The sequence below is a fragment of the Strix uralensis genome, chromosome 13 (genome assembly GCF_047716275.1).
Source record: "Strix uralensis isolate ZFMK-TIS-50842 chromosome 13, bStrUra1, whole genome shotgun sequence".
NCBI classification, from domain to species: domain Eukaryota; kingdom Metazoa; phylum Chordata; class Aves; order Strigiformes; family Strigidae; genus Strix; species Strix uralensis.
The window spans coordinates 21,233,929-21,245,049 of NC_133984.1; positions in this window are offsets into that span (position 1 = coordinate 21,233,929).

The window sequence follows — 11,121 nt, forward strand, 5'->3', positions numbered from 1 at the left end:
TATTTCAGTTTCACTCCTCATGTCTGTAAGACTTTGACCAAGAAAATGAGCGTAGCTTTCTCACTGGAGTTCTTGCAGGTGGGAATGAACTCTTACAGCTTTTTCCTAAGTACTGGTTTGATTTCTCAGCAGTGCAGAGCTTTCTGATAGAAGAGCCATGCAGTTAAATGTGAAGATGCTCACATGGGTACTCTTCTGGTTGGGGGGCAATGGAAGTGCCCAGTCCAGGAAGGTGGCTTGCAGAATGTGTCTGCAAGTTTGAAAACACTGCCCAATCCTCTCTCCATTTGGGCCTGCCAAACAGAGGGATACAAAAATACTTACCTACCTCACAGGAGCGCTCTGAGGCTTAATTAATGCGTATGGCTAAAATGCTTTGAGATCCTCAGGTCATAATGATACTTAGCACTTTATATCTTCAAAGCCCCATACCCAACGCGAAGGAACTAATCCCAAACTAATTAGGCAAAAGGCACTATAAAAGTGCCAAGTGTTGTTATTTGCCTTAAAGTATTATTATTTAATCACAAATTGCCTCAAAGTGAAGTGTGACTGTATGAGATTAGAGACATAGTAATTAAGGCCTTGATTTAATATTTTAAAATTATTCAGCATACTTCAATGCAGCTCTTGAATTTTTTTCATTCTTTCCCAAACACCCGGCACACATTTTAATTTTTATAAACACTGCATCCTCATCACTTAATAGGCTTTCCCTCTTCTCTCAGTGGTGTGCCCTTAGGATGTTGCAGTGCTGAAGGAAGATAGTTTGGTGAACAAGGATTTGGCCAAGTTGGAACATAGCAGACTGAGTGTGTGCGTGTGTGAATTAAATATGACAAGAAGGAAATGTGTAAATAAAGTCTTTCTTGCATGTGTAGTAGTTATATTTATGTATGTGCTGTGTAAGTTCTACAATGCAAAAACAGCTATGAAAGCATCTGTCACCCCACATTACTTATTCTGCCTTTGAGATACAAGCTGCAGCAGACCTTCTAAAAGATGACACTTCTCTGCATGTCAGGGAGCAGCTGTAGTTGTTATACTGATTTGGGAAGCAATGGCTTTGGGTAAATAGTCTGGTGAAATTCACCCCTCTGTACAGAAGCTCAGCAGAAGGTTCAAGCACCTCTTCTCTCCTAGATAAACCTATTTTAAACATGGAAGTGAATGTGAAGACCTTGTGTACAGGAGTAGGTTTCATCCACAGTGTTGTGGTAGATTTAGGGAAAATCTGTCAGTGGGAATTGACTATATTTGCTCTTCTTTCTAAAGCAGTAGAAGATATTTATTTTTCAGATGCAAACGACTTGAAGTTCATAGTTACATGAGGACTGGATGTGGTGTGACCATACTGTGCCACTGTAACTTTACAGACTTTGGTGAAGATAATCCCCAGTCTTCTAGTGCTGTGAGATTATAATTAACGGTGAGGTTGAACAAGCAAGTTTATGGGCTAGGAAGGCTTCACAGTTACAGGGGAACAATGTGGAAACTTTTTACTGAGTGAGTCTTGTGGTGGCACAGAGCCAGTATGGTGACATACTGAAAACTCAGTAGCAGCCTCAGATATTAACTCTTCAGAGTCACCATACTCTAGTGACAAGACGTGTCTGCAGCAGGAGAAAGAGGGTGGGGGATCCTGTAGCCCTGGATTGCAGTAACACCATGCTTCCTGAGGAGTGTCACTGCAATAGGTAGAATTACTTCCAAAACAAAGTAGTGCTGAGTATGACAGCAGCACCACCGAAATCGTGTTTATCCTTGTGTTTGTGTTTGCATTTGTAAATTAAAATTCTTTAACACTTATCCAATCAAAGTAGGCTTTAGGAAGCTTGGGGTTAGTTTGTAGAGCAATGGTTTCTTATAAACCATACCAAAAGTTTATAAAGTGAATTTTCACAGAGCCATGAAAACGCATTGTCTCTGGACTCTTACCTTCTCTCCAGAAACCTCCCCCTGCAATTTACAGCATTTTTTTCATGCTTTGGAAGTTTGTGGATCCTATTTTTGGGGGGGAAGCGGTTCTGTTCCCAGCTAGTCTCGGAAAAGATTTGAGACCAGGAAGTGTTGACATTGGTCTGCATGAGATCAGTTGGAGAGAATTTCTTAGGTAGCAGTTGGTAAGGTTGGGCCTAGCTGTGGAAAGAACTGCAGGGTATTTGTGTCTGTTACTCTGAGACATGCAAAACATTGAACGCTTGAATTCAATTTTGAAACAGGTGAATTTGAGGGTGTTCGTGACGCAGACATTTTCACTTGAAAGTGAATATGTGTCAAGCTTCTATCCCTTGTGTTCTTTATCTTGCATAATACAGAAGCTGAAAGAAACTCAGCTACAGGAATGCAAAGCCCCTTTGCAGGGGGCCAGATGTTCAGCTGTGAAACTGAAGTAGCTTCCCTGACTTCACGCCAGCTGAGGATGCAGTGCTGTACAGCAGGAATGGGGCTGTGGAATACAAGTCTTTGACTCCTCAAAGCTTGAGATAGTTTATTTTTCAGCATGAAGGACCAGCAGGTTTCTGTTTATTCTTAGCTTGCTTTTACTGAAGTGTTCAGCAGTCTTTTGCAGTGTAGGTGCACTGCTTTTGAGATGAAAGCCAAGTATCAACTAACCTTTGCCTCCTCCTGGAATGAAAGCAAAAAATCCTCCATCCTAACAAAAAACATCAACATAGGAATGATCTTTAAAATGAATAACTGAACCAGGAACTTGTGCTTAGAAACATGAGTGTGGTTTTGTGGTAATCTCATTGCCAGCATGTGTTTTGATAGGACTTCAGGGGTGGAGAGCATCTACTGTAAAGCAGGGACAACTGAGTGCTCCAGACAACCTGGTTCATCCTGGAGAACTGAAGCTCTTATTGAAGAGGCTGACAGGAGCCTCTCTCCTGATGCTTACGCTTGATGTTAAGGAAGGAAAAGGTGAAGAGATGAAACAATGAGGCCAACTGTACTTGGGATCATATTTTGCTTAAGCTTCAACCGCTTCTTTCGTGTTAGAAGTAAAGGGGCCTACGTAGATTGTGAAGGAGAGAGCTCAGGCTGGTGAAAATCAGTGTGGCTCTGCTGAAAGGGTGTCAACTTTCACCAGCTCAGCACCTGACCTGTGTGCTTTTACAATGATAAAACCTGCTGAGAAGTCCAAAGCATGTTGTTGCCACACCCAAACACACTGGGACAAATGAAATGAATGTCTTCCCACTGCTTACACACCTTGAGGAAAGGAGGTAAAATGAAGCGCTGACCTAAAAGACAAGAGCCCCTGAGGAGATAGGTGCTATCAAAATGTCATCTAGATAAATAAGGACCCGAACTCCTAGTATCTTAAGTAGCTCGACTATTGATTAAAGAATCATGATAAATGAGTATAGGGCTGTGAATTAGATCAATACCATCAACCTTAAAAGTCAATCTCCTGTACCAGCTTGAACAGAGACACTAAAAAAATGCACTCAGGAGAACCACAAATCCTTGGTCTGATGGTGGCCTTGAGGCTTTAAGTTCTTCTCTGCCATTTCTTTTTTCCTTTGTTTCTCTGAATAAACTGAAGAACTGGTAGAAGAGATGTTTATGGCTGCAAATATTTCGCAGTTCACAGAGTTAAGTAAGACTACCAGTCACCACGATCTGGGCTTTGGAGTAGCTAAAGATATCTTTAGGACATTGTTACGCAACTCGTAGAGAGAAACTTTTCTGTGGCAATCATTGTGCTAAAAGTGGGTCAAATCCTCAGCTATGGTGGACAGGCATTGACCCTCTTGGGGTAAGTTCACACCTGGAAAGAAGGAAGCACTAAAATTTATTTCTTTCTTGAAAAGGGGAACATGTGCTTGGGAGATTCTGCAAAAAAGTCTTTCTACAGGCATAAGAAAGAAATGACTAGATTCTGGAAAATTAAGTACCCTTGCTTTATGTGCTTCTCTGGATGAGACTTGAGAGGGGGGTAGTTGGCCATTTTAGCACGCCAGGTATTGGAGCAGATTAAAAAGCAGTGGTGCTATGCTGAGTCAGAGCATGTGTCTTCCAGGAGGGCTCTGCATGGACAAAGGTTTCATTAAGGGTCTGTTTCTCGGGTCATATTGGCCTTTTGTGTAAGTCACATAACATTTTCCCATCTCTGTTTTTGCATATATAAACCAGAAATGATCTTTTATGTGCATGCCTTATTGGATGCTGAGATGATTCATGATTTCCTATTTCTTATTACTTCTTTCTGTTATTCTTGCAGCAGAATTGCTTCAGGGTTTCTTAAAGCACCTTCCTTCATTTGCCTACATCTCTACAAAATGAAGATGTAACAACCACTGTTCAGCTATGGCTGTTGGTTGTAAAGGCTGCTAAGGATGTTTGTAGGAAGTATTTATTTCTTTTTGGTTTTTTTTGTGGGAGAAGTCCTAGCATACCCAGTCCTTATTCTTGTCCTTCAAAGTCTTTTATTCTTTAATGATGGTTAATTTCAGAGGTTATAGGTACGTTATTTGACTCTCATTGTGAGTAAGAGACTTTCATCACTGTTTCTGCACTGAGGCAGGACTCAATTAGCACAGACATTACCCACAAAGGTATATTTTCATTATGCTGGTTTTGGAAAGTTTCATGCAAATCAGTCTGTGAACAACCTGTCTATTTCTGACTGTGTATAGTCATTGCTATGAGAGTTTGTCTTATGATGCTGTTAAGATGCTTTCCAAATACTAATATGAGAACTATATCTATGCTGGTAAACTGTATGTGCGTTGATTTTAATAGAGCACTCTCTTGTCATCTGCCTCCTTAAGGATGAAATTAACCCCCTGTGCAGATATCTGGCACTTGTGCATCACTTGAGTCATCTTTTGACACGTTAATTGTGATTGAAATGATACCTAGCTCTTCTGCTGGTTTACTTCGCAGAACTGAATTTGCTGCAAGCAAGGTAGCAGCTCTTAAAGCAGAAACCCTCTCCTTCCCAGCAGCATCCTCATCTTCACCTTCAGAGTGTTGATGCTCTCACCCGAAATGAGGAGACAAGCTCTCGAAAAACTGCTGGAGAGTAGTGGTCAGGGGGATTTCTTGGGAGCGAGCTGTCATTTATGATCATTTATACAGGGCAATATACTCAGCGAGTGTTAGCGCATAGGAAGGAGAACTCAGAAATTAGGTGTCTACTCCAGGGAGTTTCAGTTCCCTTTTCTGTAAGGGTGACAGTCATTCAGAAAGATTAGTGGTGCACTAGGACATCAAATTGCTTTTAATCTTTACATGATTCTTCTTCATGGCAGAAATTTGTATTAAAGAAGGAAAAAGTTAAGGAAATATTTGCCGTTGTTGGAAAGATTTTCCCAAATCATGATTCTAGAAAAAACAAAAAAAAATATTTAAAAATGGACTCAATTAGAAGTGCTAAATGAGGATCATAATGAGATATCCAAAGTCTTGCCAAGTGAATTTAATCACTTTCTGATCCCAACAGCCACACAATTCAACTCTTTCTTAGCATAATTAAGCAAGTGACAATGAGGATGCTATTCCAAGACATGGTAATGAGATGCTGTGGGGCCTGAATTCAGCTGGAGGGGATTTCCTATTAAATATTTATTGTATGTGCAGCTTCTTCAGTAGCTAGAAATATAGAAAAGGAAATTTAGCCAAATAGAGCCTCTTTTCTGAAATTAATCTGTGAAAAACTGAAGAACAGTGGTCACTTGGTTTTGGACTGACTATTATTTTTGGCCTGCGGGCTGCATTCAGCATCAATAAAAATCATAGTTTATGTAGGAGGAAAATAAATTGGAGGAAGTTAGAATGTAGGAAAATAAAAATGGAAAGGGAATTAAAAGGAAATGGGAACGTGACAAACCAATTAGGGAGAGTACAAATGATAAAAGTCAACAGGAATTAACTAATGATGGGCTGTAGAATACCGAAAGGCTAGAAGGTTTAAGGGGAAAAAAAAACATGTAGGAAGGAAATAATTGGATAACAGAGATGATGTTATGAGCCAGTGAACTAAAAAATAATATGACTTTTAAGCATAGTGAACGTTTAATTCTAGATCCAGGGAGAAATGAAGTATGCTTTCAACATGTTACTTTAGACGCTTTATGAGGGTTGTGGAAGTCATGGCCAACCTATGTTTAACTGAAACTGTAGAAGAAAAGCTCTATCAAGGCCCCAGGGATTTATAACACATTTGCACATACACATATACAAGCCAAAGACGAATGCAGAAGAATGCTATTTAGCTGGGGTCTTCTCAGCTATTTATTTCTCTGACTCCAGAAAAACAGCTTTAATGGTCTGGTCATCTTCTGTTCTGTCTTATGATCATCCTTATGATAAAGGGAAAAACAAAGGCAGAGCAGATTTCACTCCTTACTAGTCTGGGAGCACCTAAAATTAGGTTGGATGGTGTTGCTAGTGGCTTCTTTTTAAATACAACTGGTGCATGAGGAAATGTGTTCATAAATGCCTTCTTATTCCAGGCTGGAATGTGCAGGGGCGACAGGTCCTGGGGGTCAACAGAGAGGTGTAGGGGGACTTCAGGACATGGAGGTGGTTGCAGACTGTTCTGTGCAGAGTCCACCAAGCTCTAATGCTGGAGGAGCGGGCTCTTACCCCTCTTCCCTGCCTTGCCTGCCCTTGGCAGCTGCCTTACACGCAGCTCTTCCTGGCCTTTGGCAAAGTGCACTGGATGTTCTCTGCACCCTGTTTATATTCGCCACGGTTTTGAGAAGCAGATGGACAGCTGAGAAATGGATGAGATCTGGGAAAGTAGTGGAGCGTTCTTAGCTCCCATGCAGAAACTGTAACCTTCCCCTCTTTCCTCCCTCACCCATCGCTTCAGTTCTTTGGGCTTAGTGACCGTCTTTCCCTGAGTGTTTGAACAATGTCTCTGGGGTATACTGGAATCCCAAGGAGAAACCGTTATGTAAATAATAATTCCTGTCATACTTGCTAAATGGCACTCATAATTTAAAAAAGTTTTTGGCAATAGGATCAAATTAACTTGATGAGAAAGCTCTTTTTTCTTGTAAAGTACTAGGAAAGCTGTGAGACAGGAGGTGCAATTAATTATCTCACTTGGATTAAAAGCTCTTTTATTTGATATTTGATCTCTTATTACTTGATTTCCCACAAAATTGCTGGTAACGTGCAGTCCCACTTAATAGCTCATTAGCACTCCAGTGTGGTATTTGTAAGGTGGTCAGGTTTGTGTATAATAAAGCAGTTGCTGGCTAGCAGTGAATGACTTCAGCCATAATTAATTAATTAAATGTGTGTAAAACATGGTTCATTAGCAAGGTGTGTGACAATCTCATGGTGTCCAATGCTGTCCCTCTAATTGTGTAATGGGCGTGATGCTACTGCAGCATTGCTTCATTAGTTTCCAGCTTCTGCTAGTGTTGTTTAGGTAAAAGACCTCTGATTTCCAGGGCTTGTTCCAGTGACCTGGTAGCATTGGAAGGAATAGTTTACGGTAACCAATCGAACAGCATTTCTTACTGTTTTCACTTAAAACCCACACAATTAGAAATTATTACTATAGCTTAGCAGCAGTAGCAGAACATTTGCTAGGGAAGCTGGAAATCTCAGTTCAACTGTAGTTCAAGCAATAACTATTCTTTATACTCAATTATGCACTGTAACCCATTAGGGAAGTCTGTGGTTTCCTGATGTAGTTTTTTTTCCCTTCTGTGTTACAGCAAGGTTGCAACTGGCTACAAGTATATTAGAAATTGGTATGATTGTACAATTATTCTGCAGGCTATCTAACTTCTACCCACTATATTTATCTGGCACATTTAGAGACAGAACAAAGCCAGGAGGTTCAGCCCTTTAACCCAGATGATGTTAAGTGTGGGAGAACGCTAATCTGCAAACTGGTGTACTTGTGGTGTAAGGCCTTTAGAAAGTCATTCTTCAGACCTACTAAATCCAGAAATCAGTGAATACCTAGTCTTCTGGGCCTTGATGCTGATTGTCTGCTCACAGAGGAAAAGCTTGAGGAGAAGTTTACTTGTATCACTTGAAACCTTTTGCATTCAACCGCTGTGAAAATGGGGTCAACCTCTTGTTTTGCTTTCATGAGCCAGGCAAAAACGTTTCTTTGCTTTTGAGAGTCTGTGGATGTGACGATAAAAAATCAATTAAAGAAGGTATGATATTCCCTATTGTAGTGAATAGGGGCATGAAGAGTATTGCTCTTCCTTTGTTTTAGATAGGTTAAATCACGCTGAGTGTGAGGTTCAGGTTCCGATGTTTGCATAGTTGTTCTTGTCAAGGTGTTTCTGTGTGCTGTATTGTTTTGTGGTTAGGAGGGCAGGTGGGTTTGTGTTGTTAATGTTATGGTTTTCTGCTGTCTTGTTTCTGAAATGAATTCCTGGAGAGCATCAGCGCCCTGTGATATTGATGTAAAAAGCCTGCAGTAAAGTTGTTGTTGATGGCTCTGGCTGTTGTTCAGAAATATGGTTTTACAGCATTACTGTTATATTTGGTACTTAATTAGCTTTCTGTTCTTGATGTTTGCTGTAATCAGAGCAAGCGCAGGTAGTTTCCTTTTCCAGTGGGTGCACTGGAGGTCGTTAAAGACACCATGGTGGGACTAGGAAAGAACAATGTGTGTGCCCTGGTTCTGGTGCCTTCCATGCAACAATTTTCACATCTGAGGCATGACTTATTTCAGGACTGTTTCTTTTTGGAGTTAGTGTGCTAAGTTCTCTACCAAAATAACCCTTGTTAGTTTTCTCCTGGATGGAGAAATTCTCCTGCTTCCTCTGGAAGAAGGACTTTCTCTTCTTCAATTATGCGGATCACTGTGGTGTGACTTTGACCCAGGCCCTTGGATTGGGTTGTCTGAACTGACACAGTAGACTTCACCTAAAATGTTAATGAAGCACTACAATATGCACAGAGGTTTTATTTTTTTTGCTTAAAACATATCTAGCTATCAAGGACAAAAAGAAATAAAGTAACCAACTGTAAGGGAAATGACACTGAGAACAGCATCTCAGTTCAAGAGTTATCTACTTGCCCTAATTGTTCCATTTTATTGCCATAGGCCTGAACATGAGCAGGTAGTTACAGGCCAGATATGAATGTGCAAAGCTGCTTGTCCCAGCCCTTTACCTTGAGCATCCCTCACATGCCAGTTATGTGCTGCCAATGCCTCCAAAGCCATTAGTCCTCATTTCAGTGTTTTAAAGTCTTATCTTTCAAAGTCCCCCTATAATATGTTTCTTTCCAGAGGTAGGCAGTGAAACTTGTTCTTTTTGAGTGGCGATTTCTGAGGTGTTATTTTTTTTTTTAATGCACAGGGTTCTTTTAAAGAAGGATATATTATTTCCCCTTCCTTGAGTCTTCTTCCCCCCATTATTACAATTTTCAAAAATGTAGATGCTCCTAATACAGCAGAGACCGTTCCACAGCTCTGCCTTTAATGGAGTGAGCAGATTGCAGTAAGAATGCGGTGCTGCTCAGTAAATTTAATGACTTTATGAAGATAAATGTTTCCCTTCCAAAGCCCCTTCTTGTCAGAATACATTTAATACCGCCATTCCTTTGAGAACTAAATTCCTGTAGCACTTTGCAGCATATTAGCATGTTTTTCTCACCACATGAAATTGCACTTCAAGCAAGAAATAATAATGTTTCTGCATCCCCTTGTACATTTTTATTACTGCCAATGAATAGGAGTAAATTAACTATTATGGCTAACATTATTCACAGGGACAAATTCCTAACTCATTTTACAGAGAATAATAAATAACTGAATAAATAAGATGCCTTTAATTTCACATGTGAATTATCAAAGATTCCTCTGAGTAGGAGGAATAAGGGTCAGTCGACTTTACAAACAAGATACAACTCTGTAAGAGAAGTTAGATGTGTGTCCACTCATCTTTATTTTCTTTTATTCTCCTACAAGTATAATGAATATCCTTATTATTACATGTGATTCCTATGAAAACAGGTTTCTCTTGTCTGATTATTTGTTTCTATGTTTTTATTCAAATATTAATCTGGGAGATGAGCCACATTTTCCTGTTAGTTGCTCGGATGCTGCTCTGATTGATGGCAATTATTGTATGGTTTACTTCATCTGCAGACTTTGAGAGTGCTTTTTAAAGACAGTTGTACCCTTTTACAATAAGGGAGGCTGGGGCTCAAAGTGATAGGTGTCTTGTAGGTTACTCAACATATCAGAGTCAAAGCTCCAGTAGTTCACGATGTCTTAGGCCATCCTAAAGATTACCTTGTCACTTGACAGAAGAACTAGCCCTAAGCAAAAGTCTTTTTTTCAAAAGAAAAAAATTGTTTTGATATCGCTATCCAGTTCAGAAGGGATCTGTCTTTATTTCAAGCATTTTAAAGTGTGGCTAAAAGAGATTATCAAAATATAAGTATACTTATGTATTATTCACCAAGAATAACAATTTCAATGACAATAAATAGTCCACAGTTTTGTAAACGGAAAAATGGGAATATTTGACAATGAATTTTTTCACTGTGGAAAAAAAAAAATGCCATAAATAAATTCCTGCTCCTTCAAAATCTGATGACAATAAAATATTCCATTGAACCACAGTGGTATTTAACCGGGACATTTTACAATTCTTCTTGAGTCTTTTAAAATTATATTTCGAGTTCACATGTTGAACCACTGTGTCTGCATTTCTGTGTTCATGCATGTGCACACACACACGCACACATCTACGTCGGCTTTGTTCCTAACCGTTGCTGCACTGTTTTCCTCCAGCAGCGTGCGGGGGTCCAGCAGTGCCCTGCGGGGTGACTTTGACTGCAGGTGCCCAATGTGTGCCCTTCTAACCATATTTGCCACCTACTTCACTTGACTAACCCACAAGGGTCTGCCTTAAACCTTTAAACTGAGGAAATAAAATTGCCAGTTCTGCATATTGAGATGACAAGGGCCAAATTTTCTATGAATTTGTTCTCTAAGAGCTGCCACTGGGGGTTGGAGGTGGAGGAGGAAGCAAGTGTGTACCCACCTATCATAACAGAGCATCTGGCTTTTTGGTTGAGGGACTGCGTGTGTGTGACAAAAATTGCCATCCTCTGGTTGTTACTTATTCCTTGAGGAGGGTTGCTGGACGAGTGGAGCCTCCATAATTTAAC